The sequence below is a fragment of the Loxodonta africana genome, chromosome 4, assembly GCF_030014295.1.
Source record: "Loxodonta africana isolate mLoxAfr1 chromosome 4, mLoxAfr1.hap2, whole genome shotgun sequence".
NCBI classification, from domain to species: domain Eukaryota; kingdom Metazoa; phylum Chordata; class Mammalia; order Proboscidea; family Elephantidae; genus Loxodonta; species Loxodonta africana.
Genome location: NC_087345.1, coordinates 150,897,031 through 150,921,468, shown reverse-complemented (window position 1 = coordinate 150,921,468; position 24,438 = coordinate 150,897,031). Strand labels below are relative to the sequence as shown.

General features: G+C 38.7%; 1 protein-coding gene across 5 annotated transcripts in view; it reads right to left on the bottom strand.

Moving 5' to 3' along the window:
• Positions 1-24,438, bottom strand: part of CELF2 (CUGBP Elav-like family member 2) — a 362,155-nt gene that overhangs the window by 211,717 nt on the left and 126,000 nt on the right. The window contains exon 1 of one of the 5 annotated variants that reach the window (XM_023548924.2): positions 7,938-8,032. The exons of the other annotated variants lie outside the window; for them this stretch is intronic. The gene's annotated coding sequence lies outside the window, so the exon portion shown is untranslated. Of the gene's footprint in view, positions 1-7,937; positions 8,033-24,438 lie in introns of those variants that run through there. 5 annotated transcript variants of the gene reach the window in all.

Below are 24,438 nucleotides of genomic sequence, written 5' to 3'. Positions count from 1 at the left end.
AGACGAAGACCCTCAAGGAGATGGACTGACACAGTGACTGCAACAATGCTAGCATAATAATGATTGTGAGGATGGCACAGGACCATTATATCCTGTTGTTATATCCTAACAACAACAGGATGTAATTGAGCCATGGTGCTACGGAATGTGGTATTTTAATGATTCCATGGATATGAGAATTCTCCAATTTATTTGACTGATTTGCTTTTTTTTCTTTTTGTTGTTATTGTTTTAATGTTCAGAGGTTTGACTACATTTGGGTGACTCAAACTATGCTGACCTGAAAGCAGGGTATGGGTAATGTTGTTCCCATGAATGTTCAGTGTAGCTTTTTAAGAGGTTGTAAGTTCTTGTTTCTCCACAAAATACCTCTTTTCCTCTCTGGAATGTTCTCCTGTAACTCCATATAGCTGGTGCAGAATGTTTGGGGCTCAGTGGGTACCCCTCACATCTTTGCAAGATGTAGCCTTGACTACAGTGGGATCCAGGGGAAAGTGGGAGAAGAGTGAATGGCTTAAGAAGATGCTATCGTTTCTAAGAAAAAGTCTGTACTACTCTGCCCAAGAGTCCTTACTTGTATTCCTCCATCCTGACTCAATTCACCATGAGGGTGTGAAGATCCAGGGATTCAAGTTAGGGTTCAATGCAGGGGAAACCAGCCACAGGTCTCCTTTTTGTTAAGTCTTAGCCCATAAGGTAAAAGGACCTTTGGCTCTCCTGTGGTCAAGGTGGTTCTCCAGAGCCAGCGGTTCCATACTATGGTCCATGGATGTATTGTAGTGTCTCCTCTGTACATACCACTGGTTTATCGGCAGCAGTGGTAAGGCTCAGACAGGACTCCACAGTCCAGAATCCTACTCACCTCATGGCGCATGGGAATAAGATGTAGCAGTCTGCTCCTGTAAAGAATATAGCTTTGGAAACCCTATGGAGCCATTCTAATCTGTCACATGGGGTCGATCTGAGTCAGAATTGACTCAACAGCAATGGGTTTGGTTTTTTGATATCTGACAATTGTTTTGAGCCTTACCTCCAGTCTAAAATGAGACAAGACAAAACGAAGAAAAAATTACCAATAACAACAAAAAAAAAACCCTATGATATCGTCACTTACTGTCATGCTGGAAACCCTGGTGGCGTAGTGGTTAAGTGCTACGGCTGCTAACTAAAGGGACGGCAGTTCAAATCCGCCAGGCGCTCCTTGGAAACTCTATGGGGTGGTTCTACTCTGTCCTATAGGGTTGCTGTGAGTCGGAATTGACTCAACGGCACTGGGTTTTGGTTACCGTCATGCTCTCTGGTCTCTTCCTGTTATTCTACCTATGGAAAAAATATGGAAGGAAAAACAACTCAAGCACCCACAGGACCCAAGACACTAGAAATAAAATTCTTTAATAGGGCCAGTGGTAATCTGAACCTAGGGACTATATAGGAAAAATCATGAGGTTTAAATTTAATAACTCATTTTGGAATATGTGAGTTGTAAATTTTTCAGTTGTAAAAATCAAGACCTGATATTGCGTTACTAAAAATGTGGTGAGGCAACAACTGTAGTTGTGGAAATAAAAGAGACAATAAAACAGCTTGCATTGGTCACAAATAACTCCAATCAGTTAAATACCCTCGTGCATTTAGGAACTTTTTTTTTTTTTTTACTAATACTCTTCATTTACTTTTGCCCCTGTTAAAACTTTTCATGGTCTCGTATCATTCTTGTAGGTGTGTTTTACTGTGGAAGGTATTGGGGAGTCAGATACTGATATTGAAAAGTCACCTGCAATCGTTATTGTTGGTATTTTTAAATTACTGAAATAATTACTGTTATTCTTAATAACAACACTAAGCATATTACTATAGTTCTTCAATTTTAAAATGACAGCTCTAAACTGGGGCAACGAAAATTACGATCATAATTTTCCTGAATTGACAATATTTGCTAAATAGACTCCTTGAAGAGAAGGGAGTTATACACGTGGGAAATAAATAGGAGATTATAATTGAAGTGTAGCACACGTTTGCAATGAGTTCAAAAGTGAAAGCTGGGGGGAAAACTGCCTTGGTGTTTTGTTTTCTTTTTGTTGTTGTTGCTTTAATGTTGAGAGGTTCGAGTACATTGGGGTGGCTCAAACTTTGCTGATCTGAAAGCAGGGGATGGATAATAATCACTATTGGTGATACGGGTTAAGTATCTTTTAGATTTTAGGTTCCTCTAAGTTCATAGACAATGTGACACGAGCAATCTAATCAAATAAACTGAAGAGGCGTTTTCATATCCACAGTCATTAAAATACCATAACAAAAGAAGCCTTCCCAAAACAACGTGGAATAAATAGTAAGTTCCTCTAGGACTTGGGATGACAAAATTTATGTTTATGTAACAATGGACACACTTGCTGTGCTGGAAATGGGGTCACACAAAGTTAGTGACTATGCCCAAACGATAAAGATTATAAACATAAAAAGTGAGATACCTGTGATACTGCCTTCGGCTCCATGGTTACTTTGATAATTAAATCTGTGCTCTTTCTATACAATTGATTGAGGAAAAGCAAAACTATTTTGAAAGATTTATGTCTTTTGTTGGTGAAAACAAGAATGAAACAGAAACAACACCTATGTTGAAACCTGAAAATTCATCAAGGACAGATGACACTGAAATATTAAAAAAAAACCCAAATTGCTATGAAAATGATTTTAACTCCCCTCCCAGGGTCATCCGGTATCAATTTCGGAAACCACATTTTCCCTGGGAAATTCAACTGTGTGAGGTTTTCCGTGTCCATAGTATTATGAGCATATTTAACAGCAGAAAAGCCTTCGAATTGTTGGAGACCAGCTGACAAGAGAATATACATGAATGAATAAATACCTCGGGACAGAATATATGAGCATCAAGGGAGAATTCAAGACGATGAGGTAACTTCCTAATTATGTATCTCTAACTGCACATGCACTCTGAGATCGGCTTGTTTTTGAGGCTTCCACACAGAGGTTTCATTAGCAACTCAAAGAATCGTGATCTCATGGACAGCTTGGCAACGTTCCACCTCAGCACACAGGGAACATGTGGAGCCAGGGAAGATTTAGAAAGAACAGGAATTCCAGATGTGTCCCTGAAGCCGCACAAGGCAAGTGCAAAGCCCCCGTGTTTATTTCGGATATTGCTTCTGGAAATCTCGCTTCCTTTGGCCGAGGGGCTTATATTCGTGTGTACTGTGTTCATAGAAAGGATTTGTCCACTGGGAATTTTCACTCAGATGACATAAAGCCTAAAGATCTGTGGATTCAGCTGTGTGGGAAATAAAATTATATCCATTCATGAAGGCAGGGGATCTCCTTAATATAAAAAAATGCATGTTAATAATTTAGGTGTGCTGGCAGGGATTGGGCATAAGTCAGGAGAAGGTTACTCTCGTAAATGGGTAACTCCTGATAAATGGGTTCTGGCTAGGAGGCAGTTCACCTGTGAACCTAAAACGATGAAGTTTACTGAGGCAATTTTTAATTCACTAACTGGCCATTATTGACAGGCTATTTTAAGGCAAGCTTAAAGCAAACCTGATGCAACTACTTGTGTGAAGGAGGAAAAAAGCCTACTAACAGTCTAGGATTGTCCCATTTGTTTTTGGTTTTTTTTTTAAGACAACCAATGAGTAACAACAAGGGTTTGGCTGGCTGGAGTGAGGAACTGCTCCCCCCTCCCCCTTAATTAACAAAAGTATTCAAATCTCTGACAGAGAATAATGGTGAAATAAATTATGGAACCACTTATGTATGAAGCCATACATTATTAAAACTACTTTAAATGGATTCTTAATCTAAATAAAGATGGCCATTTTAGGAAGCCAAGCATCTCAAGAATTAGAAAGGTTACAATGTTATTCTGGCCCAAGGTGTGTCACTTTGCCAGCCACCCAAAGTATCAACTGCCCTTGATGTTTATTAAAATTCATATATATCTCTACCTCTGGATGAGTCCCGGCTTCAATTATTTACAGCCCCATATTTCTGTTGGTTCAAGATAGGTGAAAGAAGCATCTTGGGCAAAATTCACAATTTACACTTTGCCTGTCAGCAAAAGCAACTCCTTCCATTTTCTTCCTTGTGAACGAGTGCAGGGACTACCTTAGGCCAAGTCTGAGCAACGGACAGTGCATCACAGCTCTTTGTTGCTAAAAATATCTATTTTAGTATGGTTGGAACACATTTGACTCTATTAACTTTAATACAAGCGATCTTAAAGTACACATTTAAGAAAAAAAAAAAAAGAGCCTCTTCTTTGTTAGGGAAGTCCTCATCATTTAGGTTCCACTTTTGCTGCTGTTTAACTTATAAAAAATAACCAAGAACCTGATTGGGGGCGGCAGCTCTGTTGTGCTAAATTCTAGTACTCCTTTAATATAAAATTTACTAAACCTATCATGTACGTATATAGAAGCTCTGCTGGCCCAGCAGTGAAGCACTCAGCTGCTAACTGAAAGGTCGGCAGTTCAAACTCACCAACTGCTCTGCAGGAGGAAGATGTGGCAGTCTGCTTCCATAAAGATTACAACCTTAGAAACCCTAGGCGGAAGCTCCACTCTGTCCTATAGGGTCGCTATGAGTTGGAATCGACTCAGCAGCAACGAGTTTATGTGTATACTATTTCACTGACACCACCAGGCCAATCCTCATTCTGATGTGCGGCTCAGTACGGAAAAAAACCCTCCTTCCAGCACTGTGGCCGATGCTCCTGCTAAGGAGGAAGGAAACCACGCCAGTGCGTAAGCCTGGGCAGGACTGTGCTTGGTAGTTTTATAGACCTGGGGAGTCAGGTGTTCATAAAAATGAAGTGTCAAGTGATAACAGTAACTTCAAATCTCTATCCTTTGCCATGCCATGGAGATAATTATATTCAGAACACTTTTCTCCTAATACAATCAGCAAACAGTGACTATATATGTTTCTCTAACTTATTTCCACATTCAGTACAAGAGAAATCCACTTGCTTCCCATATATTGCCATGTGATTACGAAACACTGAATGCTCTCATTTTAACAGGCTTACCCTACTTTACAAAGGCGTCCTGGTTTATATGCATGGGAGCCATACTCAAAAAAGCTTATGGGGACAGGCTTTGGGCAAGCATTTTATTTTTTAATGACTACAGAAGCTCTTGAGGCTCATCATATTAAAAGAAACAAAAAAAGGAAGGAAGTAGCATTGGCGTTTAATTAGTTCTACCTCTGAGTCTAACATCTTAAAGCAAAAGTTCCCTAAATATTTAGAAACAAAGCGAGATCTTTTTGACTTGCCTACCAGTTTTCTGCTAGTATCACTACTGCAGGTCTCAGAATGATTTCCACTGAGAGTACAGTACAAAACCAAAGCAAATAAAAAATTGTGATTCTTTTCTCAAAGTATCATCATTTACAAAAAGCAAAAGTCTGAAAATCCCAAGTAGTAGCTTCTCTTGAATCCATCAGGTCCTTTTAATTCCTAGTACATCTTTGAATTAATGTTTTGTGTCTAAGCAGAGAATTTAGTACAGCCAAGGGATGACTGGATGGATGGATGGATGGATGGACAAATAGATAGATGGACAGACAGATGGACAGACAGATGATAGATAGGTAAGATAAAATATAAAATAAATAGGACAAGTAATCTGTTGTTTAGTTCAGGAGCTGATCTAAAATGCTAATGACTTCAACAGTAAAACTGGCTAAAGCCAGAACCTGTGTAAGGTGGAAACCTGTCAGAGAAGGAAAACTCAAATATTTTCCACTAACAGAGAGCAATAGAAAAGTGGTAAGACTGCACCTGGTCAAAGCCAGAAAACTTGCAAAACCTAGAAAAACAAGGCAGTCCCATTGAGTTCTGGCTCTCACAAGTTTTAGTGCAATAATTTTTTATTAGGGCACCATGCAATCTGAATATCAATTCGAAAAACCACATTTGCCAAACCAGCTCCATCCTCTTCTTCCAAATAAACACATTCAATTTTTTTTTTTTTAAAACACATTCACTCAGATCCAGTGTCATCATGTGCCACCTCCTCGGACTGGCTGCTAAACTGGTTTCATTTTTCACCTAAGAGATATATGGGCGACCAGGTAAAGATAACACTATATGGATAAACACACTTAGGAATGTGACTTCCGGTTGTCAATGGAAGATGAGCTTTGTAATAACACAGAAAGTCAAGGTGCCTCTGGCCTTAGAAGGGAAGACTCCTGAAAAGACCTCTCAGATTCTAAGAAAGTCCATTATGTAGACATTTGGACAGCAATAATCCACAGATAGAGCATGTGAGCATGCGGCCATCAGCGTATGATAGAATGTGGTTTAGTGATCCAACAATCCTCTTCTCAAATCCACTTTGTGTGTAGTTTCCTTCAACGCTCTAAGGTCGAATTAGTAGATACACGGGCCACACGTGGGATAATAAAGGGAAAATAGAGTCTCTTGGCTAGGTTGCAGTCAAAATGTTTCCTCTTTTTTATTATGAAAGTTTGATAGTTCAGTCCCCAAATGCAGCTGTGCTCATTCATTTTTTTATGTTCTGTATTTTTTCGTATATGTGTAGAGATAACTGACATACTCCTAATGTCAAAAAAGATACACTGAAAAGAAGCTTAATTAGTTACACTTTGAGTATTTGGAAAATTTTCATATAAGCACATGTAAAATACTACTGTTGTTGTTACTGTTAGTTGCTGTTGAGTCAATTTTGACTCAAAAATACTACTGTTGTTGTTATTAGGTGCCTTCTAGTTGATTTCAACTCATAGCAACCCCATGTGACGGGGCGGGTTTTCTAGGCTGTAATCTTTATGAGGGAGCAGCAGATTGTCAGGTCTTTCTCCCACAGAGCTGCTGGGTGGGTTCGAACTACCAACCTTTCAGTTAGCAGCCAAATGCTTAACCATTGTACGACCAGGACTACTTAAAAATGCTACTAAGCCAAAAAACAAAAACAACAACAAAAAAACAAAGCCATTGCCATAGAGTCAATTCTACCTAATAGTGACCTGATAGGACAGGGTAGAACTGTCCCATAAGGTTTCCAAGTAGTGGCGATAGATCTGAACTGCCGACCTTTTGGTTAGCACCCACGCTCCTAACCACCACGCCACCAGGGTTTCTACGGTACCATTATTTCAATCACTCTCTCATTTGTTCAGTAAATACTTATGGCGTGTCTGTAAAATTATTGTTGTTAGGTGCCATCAAGTCGGTTCTGACTCATAGTAACACTATGCACAACAGAACAAAATGCTGTCCGGTCCCGTGCCATCCTCACAATCTTTGCTACGTTTGAGCCCATGTCTGCAGCCCATTTCCCTCTCATCAAGGGTAAAATACCATAAAAAAATTTCTAGGGAGTATAATAAATGGGAAAGAGAGAGAGTTTTGATGTTAAAATTTTTAGGCAGACCCAAATTCAAATCCCAGCTCTCCAACTTTCTTGCTATGTAATCGTGGGCAAGTTACTCAGAGTCCCACATCCTTCCATTTTAAAATGGGCATAATGAGGCCTATCCCTCTGGGCTGCTGTGAAGATTAAATGAGATATTTTAAATGTCTGATAGCACTTGGAAAGATTACCAAACGCCTGTTGCCATCAATTCTGACTCTTAGTGACCCTATACTACAAAAAACAAACAAACCCATTGCCGTTGAGTTGATTCCGTCTTATAGCGACCCTATATAGGTAGTTTCGAAATGTCTGGCTTTAAGGAGAATACTATCTAAAGAAAAAAAAGATAGACAAGTAAGGAATGATCACTTCTCATACAAGGTAAACAGCTTAAATGGAAGCTCCATGGCCTAACATAACCCCACTCACCCAGAACGCTAAATAAAGCTTAACAAATACCGATAATACGCTAAAAGAAAAAAACTAAGCAACTTAGATACTACAGAGAGGCCTGACTGGATTTGATAAACCTACCTGGTTTATTTGTGCTTGTTCCACATTTAGGTTGAGGAGAGTTTACTGTTGACAATCTTCTTTTTAGTCACCAAGCATCCACCCACAGCTCACTTCCTCTCTCTACTTCCTGCGTTCAACATCCCCACCCTCCTTCAGTAGCAGGTTTGAGAACATAGATTTCCCAGTGCAATTCTACCCTTTAACATCTCCACCCCAGCAAGTGGTTCTGTTGTGAACAATTTCAACTGATTCTCACATTAAATGTCATCTCTCACCAGGCAATCACGTTTTCAAAAGTGGGAGTCCTACATACAACCTGCTATTATTTGCTAGGTCAGCAAGACACATATCTCAGAGACGCTTATGAATCCCGATGGCCCGCCAAACCTCTCTGAAGAGCAGCCAGCTTTTCAACGATTCATAAAAGTATCTCTGCCACACAGATGCCTGAGACTCATTTATAGAGCAATTACAAAACTTAAGCAACAGCAATGTTTTACATTTGTTCTGTTTTGTATTTTTAGCCCTGGCTTTTTCCTTTCACAGATTACGGCAAATACAACATTTGCTTCCAGAATGTGGGACCTGCTGGGATCCTAAAGGAAACTGCATAACAAGCAGATTACCTTCGCTATTGCATTATAGGAATGCAGACAGTTACACTAAGTGGTTGGCTTTAGTCATATTCAAATTCTTTTAGGCTCCGCCTTGCCTTCAACACAGAAATAAACAAGAGTGTTAGTACAGTTCCACCTCCCTACTCACCAATCCACATACCCCTGTGAGGGCTTCACTGGTGGGAGCTTCTGTTTTTTATTTCCTTAAGGAAATTCTATGTTTCTATAAATTTATCCCTAAAGCTTCTTTCCCCCATCTAACATTTTGTAATCTGCTTTCTCAACATCAAGCCAACAATTATGCAAACGAGCCTGGGGCATAAAATTAAATAAGCACTATTATTTCACTTAGAGTTCTTGGGTAGCCCAAATTGTTAAACACTGGCTGGTAACCAAAAGTTTGGTGGTTCGAACTCACCAGAGATGCCTTGGAAGAAATGTCTGGCAATTTGCTTCTGAAAGGTCACAGCCTTGAACACCCTATAGAGTATAGTTCTACTCTGCACACACGGGACGACCATGAGTCGAACTGGTTATTCTTCTACAGGAAACTACGTAAGTGACCATTTTCTAGAATCAACATGTTGCATGTAGCACTGTATTTTGTCCTGAGCAGATGACATTCCTCCTGACTTTATGTCCCATGCTCCAAATTATTAATACAACATCAAAACTATGACTTCTATATTTTGCCTAATTGCCCAACTACATAAACCATTATGAGTGTGAGGGGCAGATTTTTTTCTTTTCCTACTCTCAACGGCCTGCTCCTTTTCTGACCTTGTCCTAACTTAGCAAGATACTGAGTTGCAAATGCAGAGTTGCGGATGCCTTTCAAAGGCAATCACACTGAAACTTTGTTCCCCATTAGGAAATACGCCATTTTCCTTAGATAATGTCCAGATTAAGCCCACCAACCAGAGGCTTGGAGAGTGAATCTGAAAATGAAGAGAAAATATAACATGTAGCAAAGCGGCTGCAGAAATGCTCCAAGTCACTTTCTCGGTGTCCACTGTGATGCCACTGATATGTGGCAGTGTTGCGAATGTATGATTTAACAAGCTGCCTCCTTCAAGTCTGTGCATTTCATTTAACAGTTTCTCTTCTTTGAGGATTAAGGCAAGGAAGTTTAACCACTCTGAATTTTCTGGACGTCAGGAATAGCCTTTGAAGGGAAATATATTTAAAAAAAAAAAAAAAAAAACTTTAAAAGACGACAATAAATGCAAAGCTCTGTCTAGAGACTTTCTCATGTAAAAAGAAGTGCAGTAGAGCATTGAAAAGGTTAATGGAAGGCCTAGACTAAGGTGCTTTTCCTAGGGATTTTGAAATGGAGAATAAACAGCAGGAAATATCTCAGGGCATGTTCAACTGTGTGGGAATGAAGTAATCAACCTGAGGAATGCAAGAGATTAGAAATAAGGGAAGAAGAGGGAAAAAAAAGATGATATGCATATTGGAAAACTGCCAACTAATTCCTCAGAGGTAAAAATCATTCAAAACACAGATATCCTACATGTTGATGAAGGTCAGGAGACAGTAATGGTAAGAAATATCTGCGGTGATGGGAAGCGAGCCAGACTGAAGCTTATAACGTGAAGTGAAAGGAAAAGCAGGTACAGTAAGTCCCCAGGTAACTAACATCCTGGTTACTGACACCTCCCATTTGCCCTTTAATGTTATGTAAATTTGCCCTCACTTGAAAGGACTGAACCAATCCCTGCCCAAAACAAATTCATCAGATCACCTTCACTTGCTGCACTTGCAACTTTTAAATCACTGAGAAGTGATTTTTTCTTACACTAAAAACCCAAAACCCGTTGCTGTCAAGTCGATTCCAACTCGATTCCTAGAGGACAAAGCAGAACTGCCCCCATAGAGTTTCCAAGGAGCAGCTGGTGGATTCAAGCAGCTGAAGTCTTGGTTAGCAGCCCAGCTCTTAACCAGTGCTCCACGAGGGCTCCACTTGCACTAAAGTTAGGCTAAGTAAGAACCATATGCACCTGTTTTGACTTACCTACAAATTCGATTTACAAACACACTTAGGAACAGATCTTCTTTGTAACCTGGGGACTCCCTGTACTGAAATTTTAAGCTGCAGTCCCTAGGACATGAAAAGAAGTTGAAGTGTCTTTCAAGGGTTTGCAGATCTTCAATATGCTTTTCTAAGCTCTTGTGGTCATCACTATCTTCACAATAGCCTTTTGTTGCTGCCGTTTGTTGTTAAGTGCCATTCAGTCTCTTCCGACTCATAGTGACCTATGTACAACAGAAGGAAACACTGCCTGGTCCTGTGCCATTCTAACAATCATTGCTATGTTTGAGCCCATTGTTGCAGCCTCTGTGTCAATCCATCTTTTTGAAGGTCTTCCTCTTTTTTGCTGACTCTCTACTTTATGAAGCATGATGTCCTCCTCCAGGGACTAGTCCCTCCAGATGCCATGTCCAAAGTACATGAGATGAAGTTTTGCCATCCTTGCTTCTAAGGAGCATTCTGGCTGTACTTCTTCCAAGACAGATTTGTTCATTTTTCTGGCAGTCCATGGTATATTCAATATTCTTCACCAACACCATAAAAGCCTACAAACTTTGAATATTGACATTTAAGTTCTTCACCATTGGCCCCAACTGATAATTCCAGCTCTTTCCCTGTCTCCCCTACAAGAACCTGCAGGCACAAACTTTTATAACCCATTCTCTGCCTCTGTGTATTTTTTCATTTGCTTCTGTACCCTAGAATTAGTTTTCAATTCCATGCTGAAACAAATAATCATTCAAGATAGTGATCGTTTCTCCTCTGAACTCACCACAAAGTTCTTGTTTAGCTAAGTCATCTGATGAGTAATCATATTTATATACTCATTTATATTCATTTTCTACAGTAACTTAATTATCATATTATTATTTAATAAGGGGACAGTATGGTGCAGTGGAAAGATTCCAGGCCTAGGAGTCTAAAGACCTTGGTTGGAGTTGCAGCTCCATTACTTACAAATAGGGTCATAGAATCTGGCTTAATATGGGCTATAATTGTTTCATAATAAAATGTAAACTAATAATGTGACACATCACAGTTGTTTTGAGGATCAAAAGAAAAACTGTATGTGAAAATAATCTGAAAACTATTAAAGCACTATACACTGTACATTATGTTTTTATCTTTCCTCCCAACTAGATTCTAAATGTCTTGAGGGCAAGAACCGTGTCTAATAGTTCTTTGAATTCTCAACTTCATCTATCAAGGCATGTCACATGCAACAGGAACTAAATAAATATGCGATGATTGATTATTTTGCACTTCAAAGTCAATAGCAAAGGGCCTGAGGAAGCAAAGCCTGTTGCTTTTGTAGTCCTTAGTACTCTAGGGTTTTCTAGTCTTGACCACACTAATCCATTTTTCTACTTCACTCTCAGAGGACTCCTTCAAGAATGTAAATCTGCCTCTGTTGCTCCAACTCCTTAAAATCTTTTAAAGTTCCCTCAGATAAACTTCAAATTCTTTCAAATGATCAAAGCTTTTTAGGAACTGGCCTATGGCTAATCCTACAGCTTCTCTTTTGCTACACTATTCCTCAGTCTCTGCTCCAAGTCTACCCACTGGTTCCAGAAAGTGCCAATCTCACTGTTCCTGTGTCTTCTAGTGTGGGATTGCCTCTTGCCTCCATTCAATTTGGCTTAATAGAATTTGACTTTGAAACACTACTCAGGGAACTCTTCCCTCCTTCTCCATCTCCTAATTTGAGACTGGCTTAGGAAATGCTGCGCTAAGCACCACGTATGACTTAGATGGTAGGCTTCCTGACAAAGAGGTCATGTGTTTATATTTTCATTCTCAGAGCTTAGCACAGTGCCTGGCACATAGTGAGTGTTCAAAATTTTGTAGTAAATGCATGATCCTACACATATATGAAAAAAATGAAAGTTAGCAACTCTATTTTTAATGTATAAGTTATGGGCACTGTGATGATTAATTTCTAGGCTATGGTGCCCAGTTGTTTGGTGAAGTGCTAGTCTAGATGCTGTCATAAAGTAGTTACATTTGATTAAATCAACTGGTCTCAAGTAAAGCAGATTACCCTCCATAATGTGGGTGGGCCTCATCTAATCAGTTGAAGGTCTTAAAGAGTGAAAAGGGAGTGTTCCCTAGGGTTTATTCTGCCTCTAGATTATAGATAAACATCTTGCCAGAACTCCTTCACACTTTCTGCCACCTGACCTATGGATTCTGGGTCACAAGACTGCAAGAATCTCCTGCCTATTGCCTGACCTATGGATTTTGGATTTGCCAGCCCCCCATAGCCTCCACAATTGTGTGAGCCAATTCCTTAAAATAAATCTCTCTCTCTCATATATATATATACACACACACATATATATATTTTTTTCCTTCTATACTGGTTCTGATTCTTAGAGAACCCTAAGACAGGCACTACTTCAGAAAATCATTATAATTTAATAAATGTGTGAGTATTAAATCTCAAACAGCTTACTTTATAATGTAAATTTTAAAAAAATATACATAAGCATGTTTTTCATGATTAAAATGTGTTCTCATAAAACACAGGCAGTCCCCAGGTTAGCAATGAGATCGGTTTCTAACTATGTCTTTAAGGATTTGTAGGTGAGTCAGACCAGGTGCATACTGTTCCATATTTAGCCTTAGTTTAGTGCAAGAAAAGGCTCAAAGCCTTTTCAATATTTAAAAGCTGCACATTCAGCAAGTGAAGGTGATTGTGATGAAGAATTTGTTGCAAGCAGGGGTTGGATCAATCGTTTCAAAGTGAGGGCAAATATACGTAACATTAAGAGGAAATAGGAGTTGTCCATAAGCCGGAGAGGTTCTTAACCAGGGGACTGCCTGTATTCTGAGTCTTGTCAAAGCAAATTCAACCACAGAGGAATAAAACTGCATAGGGATAAAAGGTAGACTAGGGAGAACTGGGAGCTTATCTCACATCTACAGTGTTTCACAGAGAAGTATACTAATAATTGAAATGGGCCACCTGAACATCAGTAGCTGAAGCCTAAAACAGAATTCCTATCCTTCTGGGTACCTATACTTAGGGAAGAATAGAAACATACCAATTAGATTTCTTTTTTTTTTTTCATATATATAATTTTATTTATTTAGTTGTTGTTGGTAAGAATATACACAGCAAAGCACACACCAACTCAACAGTTCTTAAATATGCCATTTATTGACACTGACTACATTCTTTGAGTTCTGTAACCATTCTCACCCTCCTTTTCTGAGTTGTTCCTCCCCCATTAACATAAATTCACTGCCCCCTAAGGTTCCTATCTAATCTTTTGAGTTGCTGTTGTCAATTTGATTCCAAGTAGGTAGTTCTTAAAAGAGCATAATGCTCAAGGCAGACTTTTTTTTTTTTTTTTTTACTAGTTAAGCTAAACTACTGTTTGGTTTTAAGATGACTTCAGGGAGTATTTTTGGTTAAGGTATAAATATTATCTCAGGGCAATAGTTTCAGGGTTCATCCAACCTTCATGGCCCAGGAAGTCTGGACTCCATGGGAATTTGAAATTTTGTTCTGCATTTTCCCTATTTTGATCAGGATTCTCCTATGGTATCTTTTATCAAAATGTTCAGTAGAGAATGAAGAAAACTAAACACACAAGGGAAATATTAGTTCGAAGGGCTAATGGGCCACATGAACCACAGCCTCCACCAGTCTGAGCCTAGAAACTAGATGGTGCCTGGTTACCACCACTGACCGCTCTGACAGGGATCACAATAGACGGTCTCAGACAGAGCAGAAGAAAAATGTAGAACAAAATTCAAATTCACAAAAAAAGACCAGACTGGTCTGACAGAGACTGGAGGAACCCCCAAGACAGACTATGGCTCCAGGACACTCTGCTAACTCAGAACTCAAACTACTCTCAAAGTCTACTTTTCAGCCAAAGATTAGACAGGCCTATAAAACAAACGACACACATGATGAATGTGCTTCTTAGTTCAACCAAGTGTGTGAGACCAAATGGGCAATACCTGCCCATAAGCAAGGACAAGAAGGCAGGAAGGAACAGGAAAACTGGATGAATGGATACGGGGAACCTGGGGTGTTAAGGGAAAGAGGGAGAGCGTTAACATATTGTGGGGATTGCAACCAATGTCACAAAACAATTTCTGTATAATTTTTGAATGAGAAAGTAATTTGCTCTGTAAACTTTCACCTAAAGCACAATTAAAAAAAAAAAATGTTCAGTAATGGTAGCTAGGCACCATCCAGTTCTTCTGGTCTCATGACAAAGGAAACAACTGTTCATGGAGAAAATTAGCACATATTCCATATCCTCTTCCTATTTTCAACTCTCCTTTGTTGTTCCAGGAAAATATGGACCAATCTTTGTGCCTTGGGTGGCCGACTGCAATATTTTGAGACCTCAGGCACTATGCATCAAACTAAGAGGTAGAACAGAGGTACTAACAAGTCAGTAGGCCAATTAACTAAGATGTCCCATGAAACCATGACCGTTAAACCTCCAAACCAAGAAACAAAATCCATGAGGTTTTTGGTCGTATGTACGCAGCCTTGATAGCTACTCTTTTTGTTATTATTGTTGTTGTTGTAGTAAATATATCTATCACATAACTTTTGCCAATTCAACTTTTTACAAGTGTACAACTTACTGACAGAAATTACAGTAATTGGCTGCGCAACCCTTAATCAACACAATATTTCCATCACCATTAACCTATACTTTTCCTCTCCCCTTCCACGCTTGGTAACCACTAATTAACTTTGTTTTTTATATATTTGCCTTTTCTCTCTTTTTATACAAGTGAGCTCATACAATATGTGTCCTTTTGTGATTGACTTATTTCACTCAACATAACGTCTTCCAGCTCCATCCATATTGTAGCGTGTATCAAGACTTCACTTCTCCTGCTGGCTGAGTAGTATTCCATTGTATGTACCACATTTTATTTATCCATTCATCTGGTGATAGGCATTTAGGTTGTTTCCAGCTTTTGGCTATTGTGAGTAGTGCTTTAAGGAACATGGGTGTACAAGTCTCCAAGTCTCTGCTTTCAAGCCTTTTGGGTATATACCTAGGAGTGGAATTGCTGGGTCATATAATGGCTCTATTTTTAGTTTTTCTGAGGAATTGTCACACTGTTCTCCACAATGGCTGTGCCATTTTGCATTCCCACCAGCAATGGGTAAGGGTTCTAATTTCCCCACATCCTCACAAACATTTGCCATTTTCCGTTTTGTTTTTTTCTTAGCCATCTTAAGAGGGAATGAAATGGTATCTCAATGTGGTTTTGACTTGCATCTCTCTGATGGCTAATGATGTGTTTGGTGGCTATGTGAATGTTCTCTTTGGTAAAATGTCCGTTCAAGTCCTTTGCCCATTTTATGTTTTAGTTATTTTTCTTTTTGCTATTAAGTTGTTGAAGTTTTATATGTATTTTGGTTATCAGATTCTTGTGGGATATATGATTTCCAAAGATACTCTCCTAGTCGGTAACTTGTCTGTTCACTTTTTTTGGTAAAGTCTTTTGATGAACAAAAGTTTTAAATTTTTATGAGATGCTATTTATTTTGTCTTTTGTTGCCTTGTACTCCAAATAGATTTCTTTTAAGGCAAGGTTATATTGCCTTATTTATTTTTGATTAATTCTTTAAGCAGTGAGACAGTTTCCCAAAATATAATGTTAGATTCATCATCTCTCAAAAACTAGAACCATCTTTATTTTTATTTTAAGTGAAATTCCCAGAAACTATTTCTGACTTTTACCTTCTACACAATAATGCAGATGAGCAATTTAAGGTGGTTTAGTCTTTTTTTTTTTTTTTTTTAGTCTAGAGTGGTTAAGAATAGAGACAAGGAGAAGTGAACCTGTTAGAGAGGCAGAATTTAGGGATTTGTTAAGTGACTGAGTATAAATGACTAAAGGGGGTATTTGCTGAATAAAATAATCAAATGATGTGGCCTTTTTTAGAGTGCTAAGAATGGAAAGGGGTAAAGAATAGGTAATTTGCAGACTTTACAGGATAAGGCAAGTAAATGGATGTGAGGAGGGGAAGACGGGGAAGGAGTTAAAGATAATCGAAAACTTTATAATCTAGGAGACTCAGAGGACTTCTTTTAGCACTACAGCAGAGAATGATGGCACCCTAAAAGAGCTACTAGTCTAATAATAGGAGGAGTATATATTAACTGCACTGACATAACTCACAAGCTTGGGTGGTAACAGCTTCTTCCCTATAGGTTTCACTTTTACATAAAAATCATATAATCTGCATAAAAGTTTCATCCCAAAAAGTAACTGATATATTTATAAGGAAACTTTAATATGGACCCTGTTAGCACACAATACCATTAAGAGTAATGTAGGTTTATTATTTAAAAATATTCCTCATAAAAGTAGATCAATGGTGCAAAAATAATCCTGAATTTTACCGGGATTTCTTTCCTCCTCCTTTTTTTAAAAAAACTATTGGCATTTTGCAAAGATAAGCTTTCTTTAAGTGTAATTTTTATAACTTAAAAAGTTAAATTTGCAACTAAGTGCAAAGATTTCTTAAATATAGAAAAGGATTTAAAGGATACCAAGCTACAAAATTCCAGATTTTTTCCATTGTTTAAAATTGCACTGATTTCGGCATAAGCTCAGCATTTATTCACTCAGTTTCTTATGAGTAAGATTCTCAGAAGTATTACTGTATTTACAGATATTCTCTATACAGGGTGGTTGGAAAATTCTCAGTATGATGATAGTAATTCATTTTCATGATTTAAGTAATTAAGCTTATCTTTGGAGTTATTAATTATAATTACACTATACTGTACCTTCCACCGGAAAACAGAATAGAATAAAATCACTATAACCATACTGTATAAAACAGTAATTACATATTAACTCCCATCAGTTCAGTCACATACCACTGCACTTAATTCTTTCAGTATGTTCCAGGCTCAAGTTAAATGATAAGCACGGACTTTCCCTTAGACTTGATAATTTATGGCCCTTTTCAGTCACAGCACACAAGGTTCCATCTTAAATCATTATAAATTGTTTAGGAGGGAGAACCTCGCTCTGTTTAACATACTCAAGAGATTGTCTCCTATTGAACACAAGCCATTCATTATACTATCTTGGCCTCCTTAAAGAAAACAAGGTTTGAAACACATTAAACAAAGGCAGTTCATGACACCTGTCCAAGTATTTTTAAAAAAATTTTCATTGATAAAATATAACAAAATTTTTGCCATTTTAACCATTTTTAGGTGTAGAATTCAGTGACATTAATTGCCTTCCCAGTGTTGTACAGCTATCACTGTTACTATTTCCAAAAACTTTCATCACCCTCAACAGAAAGTCTGTACCCACTGAGCAATAATTCCCCCTTCTTCCTTCCCCTGCGTTTTTTTGGGTTCCCTCCCCTCAGCATCTGGTAAACTAATCTACTCTCTGTTTCTATAAATTTGTCTATTCTAGATATTTCATATAAATGGATCATACAGTATCTGTCCTTTTGCATCTGGCTTATTTTGTGCAGCATAATACTATTGAAGTTCATCCATGTTGTAGCATGTATCAGAACTTCACTCCTTTTAACGGTTGAATACCATTCCATTGTATGTTTACACCACATTTTGTTTATCCATTCATCTGCTGGCAGGCACTGGGGTTGTTTTCACCTTTTGGCTATTGTAAATAGTGTTGTTATGAATGCTGATGAAAATAGAAATTTAGCAGCATGTATTTTTATTTATGCTAAGGTTTTCTGCAAGATTATAGATTCTTTGAGGGTTAGGTTCATTTTGGTAACTACGAAAGTACCCAGCACATATCCTGTACATTCGAAGTTCTAAGTATGCATACATACAGAGTGAATAAAATAATGTCTCTAAAGGAAGAGACAGGATAAGCATGTGAGTTACGTTGCCTTTAACAGCAATGGCTTCTCAGAAGTTCCCTGTGTCTCACCTGAAAGTTGGTCCTGGATGGTTGAGAGATACAGATGAAAACAACCATGAAATATCATCTGACATGATCAAGGCACTGCTGGTGTTTCAGCCTTAGCCTTGGTACAAAGGTAACTTCATTTATGTGTCTCGGTTTAGTTTATGTTCTAATATTTAATATGTAAATAGCTCCAAAAAGCAAGAGGTACTGGGAAGTGAAAATTCCATAATCATTACCATCAATATTCCATGGCCTTGTCTCTGAGAATTTTTATATTCTGCTTCAGTACAGTTCCACACTGCTAAAATTAAAAAAAAAAAAAAAATTTTTTTTCCATTCTAAATTGAGAAATATACTGGTTGGTATATGTACTGTGAATGACTGAATAATCCACTTATAAATTCATGGCCTCCTTTGAGTACATGGAAACCTTGGTGGCACAATGGTTAAGAACTACAGCTGCTAACCAAAAGGTTGGCGGTTCAAATCCACCGGGCACTCCTTGGAAACCCTGTGGGGCAGTTCTACTCTGTCCTATAGGGTAACTATTGAGTCGGAATCGACTCAGCGGCAATGGGTTTGGTTTTGGTTTTTTGGGTATATATTTCAATGAAACATATTTGATACTCGGCTCCACAATTCCAAGCTTTTGGCTGAAACAAAATGGATAATTCTAGTTAAAAATGCAGACACCTGCTGAAATATTGATAAAAAACCAGTAAGTTATTTTGTAGGGCCCAATTTGTCTTGCTTTTTAGGAAAAGGCAAATAAAAAAATATAGTGGGTTCTTCTAATGAACTGAATAAATAATGATTATAATTAGAGTTAATATTTATTGAATGCTGATTTTATGCCAGACCTTTTTTGGCTATATGCTTAAAATCTATGACCTTATATTTTCTGTATATCCATGACATAAGTACTATTATTAGGCCTAGTTTACAGATGAGAAAATGAGTCTTCAGCAGCGTAAGAGCCGTGACCACACAGTAAGGGAGAGAGGAATGACATGAACTATCTGACTCTAAAACTGAGGCTTTCAGCTGCAGTACTATAGTATTTGGCCTCCATTCTCTGGGCCTGAAAAGCACCTGACTCTCAAAGAATGTTACCTTAAATTTAATGCTATTTAAATCAGAAAGAGAATCCCAGAAGAGCTATTATACAGAACACTCTTAACTTACTATTATCTACTGACCACTTTAAAAAATTTCTATAAGAGGGTATTCCAGTCTCCTGTGAAAGGCCAACCTACAGTAATGTCCACTATCCCATATTACCAAAAATTTACCGTATTATCAAAAAAGTTCTTGTAACTTTTAGTTGAATAACTATTCTGTAATCACAAATCACATCACTATTTCTCAAATATGTCTTCTCCCTGAATTTTACACTTGTATGTGCCGGCAGAGGGTTTTATGTGTGCATATACAGGTAGTCCCCGACTTACGAAGTATTCAAGTTGTAAGGAATCACACTTATGACCGTCTGTGGTTTTTTTGTTTTGTTTTTACATCTTACCATTAGTAATATGTACTACAAACAATGTTGTAGCGCATAATTTGCTGACGTTAGTATTCTCATGTCAATTCCCAAAGACAAAGATCAGATTTATAAAGATACAACAAAAGGCAATAATAATCAAAACTAAAAAAACAAAAAAAACAGGTATTCCACTTATGTCAGAATTAACTTACGATGAAGTGGTCAGGACAGAACCAGTTGGGAACTACCTGTACATATGTATATCCATACACAGCTGTCATTTTGTTGTACTGTGGTGGCCTGCATGTCTCTATGATGCTGGAATCTATGCCACCAGTAATTTCAAATACCAGCAGGGTCAACCACGGTGGACAGATTTCAGCAGAACTTCTAGACTAAGACAAAGAAGAAAGGCCTGGCGATCTACTTCTAAAAATTAGCCAATGAAAATTTTATGGATTGCAAAAGACCACTGTCCAATTTCACTGCTTTCAACATGTCATCAGGAGGGATCAACTGCTAAAGGAGAACATCATGTTTGGTAAAGGAGAGGGCCAACGAGGGAATGGGAGACCCCTGGTGAGATGGACTAGCACAGTAGCTGTTATGATGGACTCGAACACACTGGCAATTGTGAGGATGGCACAGGATCGGGCAACGTTTTGTTCCATCATACATGAGGTTGCCATGCGTTGCGGTCAACTTGACGGCAGCTAACAATAAACATATACACTCACACATATGTGCCATTTATATATACATGTATTCAAACTAAATGGTAGCACTTTAAGGACAAAAGATACCTATTTTGCTGCATATATTTTTACACAATTAAGCAACTAACCTTTATAGTTGGATAATGTTAAGTCACCAGAATGATATGCTATCAGGAGCAGATGACGCCTCTGTTTCAAAAATTTCAAATACCCTATAGAGCAACATGGAATATTTTAATGGAGTGATATTTAATAGTATAAATTAAAAAAAAGCTAGAACTAGAATGAAAATTAAGATGGAGGGAAATACAGATAAAAGAGTAGAGAAACACCGATAGTTAATGTTAGTACCATTCACTGAATTAATCATGCATTAGACTGTGGTTTCTTCTGTGTTGTTGCACTGAATTATTTGACTCCTCTATCATTATTTAGGACACCACGGTGGTGTAGTGTTAAGCACTGGGGCTGCTAACCAAAAGGTCAGCAGTTCGAATTCTTCAGGTGCTCCTTAGAAACTCATGGGGCAGTTCTACTCTGTCCTATAGGGTTGCTGTGAGTCAGAATCGACCTGATGACAACAGGTTTGGTTTTTGGTTTTATCATTATTTAACTTTTCATATACTGTTTTCCTAACCAGATTTAAGATCCTTGGAGTCTAGGAACCATGTTATATTGTCTATCATTTCAAATGCTTAGTACAGTGCCTTTCTCCTGGAACTAAATAAAAAAAAAGTATTTGTTAATTAGATGACTGATTGAAAATGTCAGCCTCAGGTTTCAGGCATCTCTCTGAGCCTTACCATCCAAGGCTGCGTCACACTTCTAAACAAGGGTAAAGTAGCACATTCAGGTTCCATATCTGTTTTTGTACATCTCCCTTTTTGCAGCATCTAATGAAGTATGTGGTACATTAAAGACCATTGACAAATATTTTCTGAATGAATGTAACTGTTCTAAAACTCTAGAGGGCCAAGAATCACCTGGGAGCTTGGCAGAAGTACAAATCTCTGGCTCCACCTCCAGAGAGTATGATTCAGTAGATCTAGGGAGAGATCCTGGAATCTGTCCTCCTCGCCCCCAAGTGATGCTGATATTGATAAACCTCAGACTACCTTTGATAAGGAGTTCTGGTGGTGCAGTGGTTAAGAGCTTGGCTGCTAACCAAAAGGTCAGAAGTTCGAATCCACCAGCCACTCTTTGGAAATTCTAAGGGGCAGTTCTACTCTCTCCTTTAGGGTCACTATGAGTTGGAATCCACTTGATGAAAACAGGTTTTTTTGGTACCTTTGATAAGCAGTAAACTTATCCATCTACTGCTAAGGCTTCTGAGAAAGTTCTTCAGCCAGGGCAGCCCCTGCTATTGACCAAATACAGCGTAGCGCTAATGATGAATTTTATAAAGGGAAGAACAAGAAGAAAAGTTATAAGTGCACAGCAGCTTAAAGTACCCTCAATCTATGACCTAAAGTTTATATTGTTTCTTGGGTAGGGGTGACAAATGACTGTGGATATTCAGAATATTTTTTAGAGAGGCAGAAGTCTTTCTTGGGCATTAATAAAATTATTTTGATTTTCAGAAAATCTGTTCGCTAAGTCTTGAACTATAGTGGAGTCAAGCTGGAAGAAACGCGTATTTAGTAAATGAGAGTTCAATTTTTTTGACAACTCAAAAGAAACATAATGTAGAAGCCATGCACTTGGTCTGGGCTTCTGACCTCCACTATTTCATGTCATGTGCAAAAAAGGACACATTAGAGAAGAGAGAAACTGCTAAAAAGAAGTGTGGAGGTTAATACAGAAGCTGAATATAAAATATCATAAAACAAGTACTTGGACTTCAATGGCTCTGTTGGAGTAAATGAAGGCAGTGTTTTTAGCAAGGGCATAAAACCATGTCAGGAACACTGCACCAGAGTGGCTGGTGTAAGATCTGCCTTGTGAGGAAAAGTGCATGGGGAGTCAGAAATCAGACTCCAGCCCTTCCTCACATGGTGTCACTCAACCTCTCAAAGAAATCAGCCAGCATCAACTCCTATCTACAGGACTAACCTTCAAGAATCCTGTGAAGGTACAAAAGTTGGCATTTGAGGATCACACTAGAACCTGAGATTTCAACAGCACTGATGTTAGGCACCGCACCTTGGGCGACAGTCAGTGGCCAGAGCTATTTCAATTACTTAGAAGGAAGGTGTTTCATTTCAAATTAAAGACACATGCCCCTCTTAGGTTTACCAGGTCTCCTAACCTCCCCTGAGTAAGAGGGATTCTGTAAGGTTGGTGCTGTGAGAAAGGGCAAATTACCCATGTATTCCCATTCTTTCCATTTTCCATACTTTTTAAGGTCCCACTGCCTACTTAAGTGCTAATACATACAAAGAGCATTCACTCATTTACTCACTTAAAACCAAACAAACCCAGTGCTGTCGAGTCGATTTCGACTCATAGTGACCCTATAGCGACCCCATAGGACAGAGTAGAACTGCCCCATATAGTTTCCAAGGAGCGCCTCATGGATTCGAACTGCCGACTGTTGTGTTAGCAGCAATAGCACTTAACCACTATGCCACCAGGGTTTACTCACTTAGCAAGCATTTATTCAGTCTCTCTATCATACCTGGCATAGGGGCAATGGTGGTTCAGTGACAGAATTCTCACCTTCCATGTGGGAGACCTGGGTTTGATTCCCAGCCAATGAACCTCATACACAGCCACCACCCATCTATCAGTGGAGTCCTGTGTGCCGCTGTGATGCTTAACAGTTTTCAGTGGAGCTTCTAGACTAAGATGGACAAGGAGGAAAGGCCTGGTGATCTACCTCTGAAAATCAGCCAGTGAAAACCCTATAAATCACAATGGTCTGATCTGCAATCAATCATGGAGATGGCACAGGACTGGGTAGCGTTTTGTTTTGTTGTACACGGAGTTGCCATGAGTCAGGACTGACTTGACTGCAGCTAACAAAAACAACATCAGAGCAAGCACACTCTCCAAGGTGCTGGAGATGCGGTGGTCACTAGACATATACAGTCCCTGCCTTCACAGGACAGATCTTACATGGAATACCGACTCAACGATGAGGTAACTTCAAGGAGTACTGAAAGGAAAAGCACATGATGCCTGGTGAGAATGTAACACTAATGCCCACTCAAATGAAATCAAACCAAAGCTCCAAGTCTTTGATCAGGTGAGATCTAATAATATTAAAAGCTCTACTTGTGGATATCTAAGATGCAGGAAGCATCAAAAGAAGATGGAGGGAATACACAGAGTCACTGTACCAAAAACAATTGGTTGATGTCAACCATTTCAGTAAGTAGCGTATGATCAAGAACCGAAGGTATTGATGGAAGAAGTCCAAGCTGCACTGAAGGTATTGGCGAAAGGCAAGGCTCCAGGAATTGACGGAATACCAATTGAGATGTTTCAACAAACAGATGCAGTGCCAGAAGTGCTCACTAATCTATGCCAAGAAATTTGGAAGATAACCAAACCGACTGGAAGATAACCTAGCCAACCGACTGGAAGAGATCCATATATTGTGTCCACTGCAAGGAAAAGTGATCCAACAGAATGTGAAAATTATCAAACAATATCATTGCTATCACACACAAGGAAAATCTTGCTGAAGATAATTTAAAAAAGGTTACAGGAGTACATCAACAGGGAATTGGCAGAAACTCAAGCTGAATTCAGAAGAGGGATATCACTGCTGATGTCAGGTGGATCTTGGCTGAAAGCAGAGAATACCAGAAAG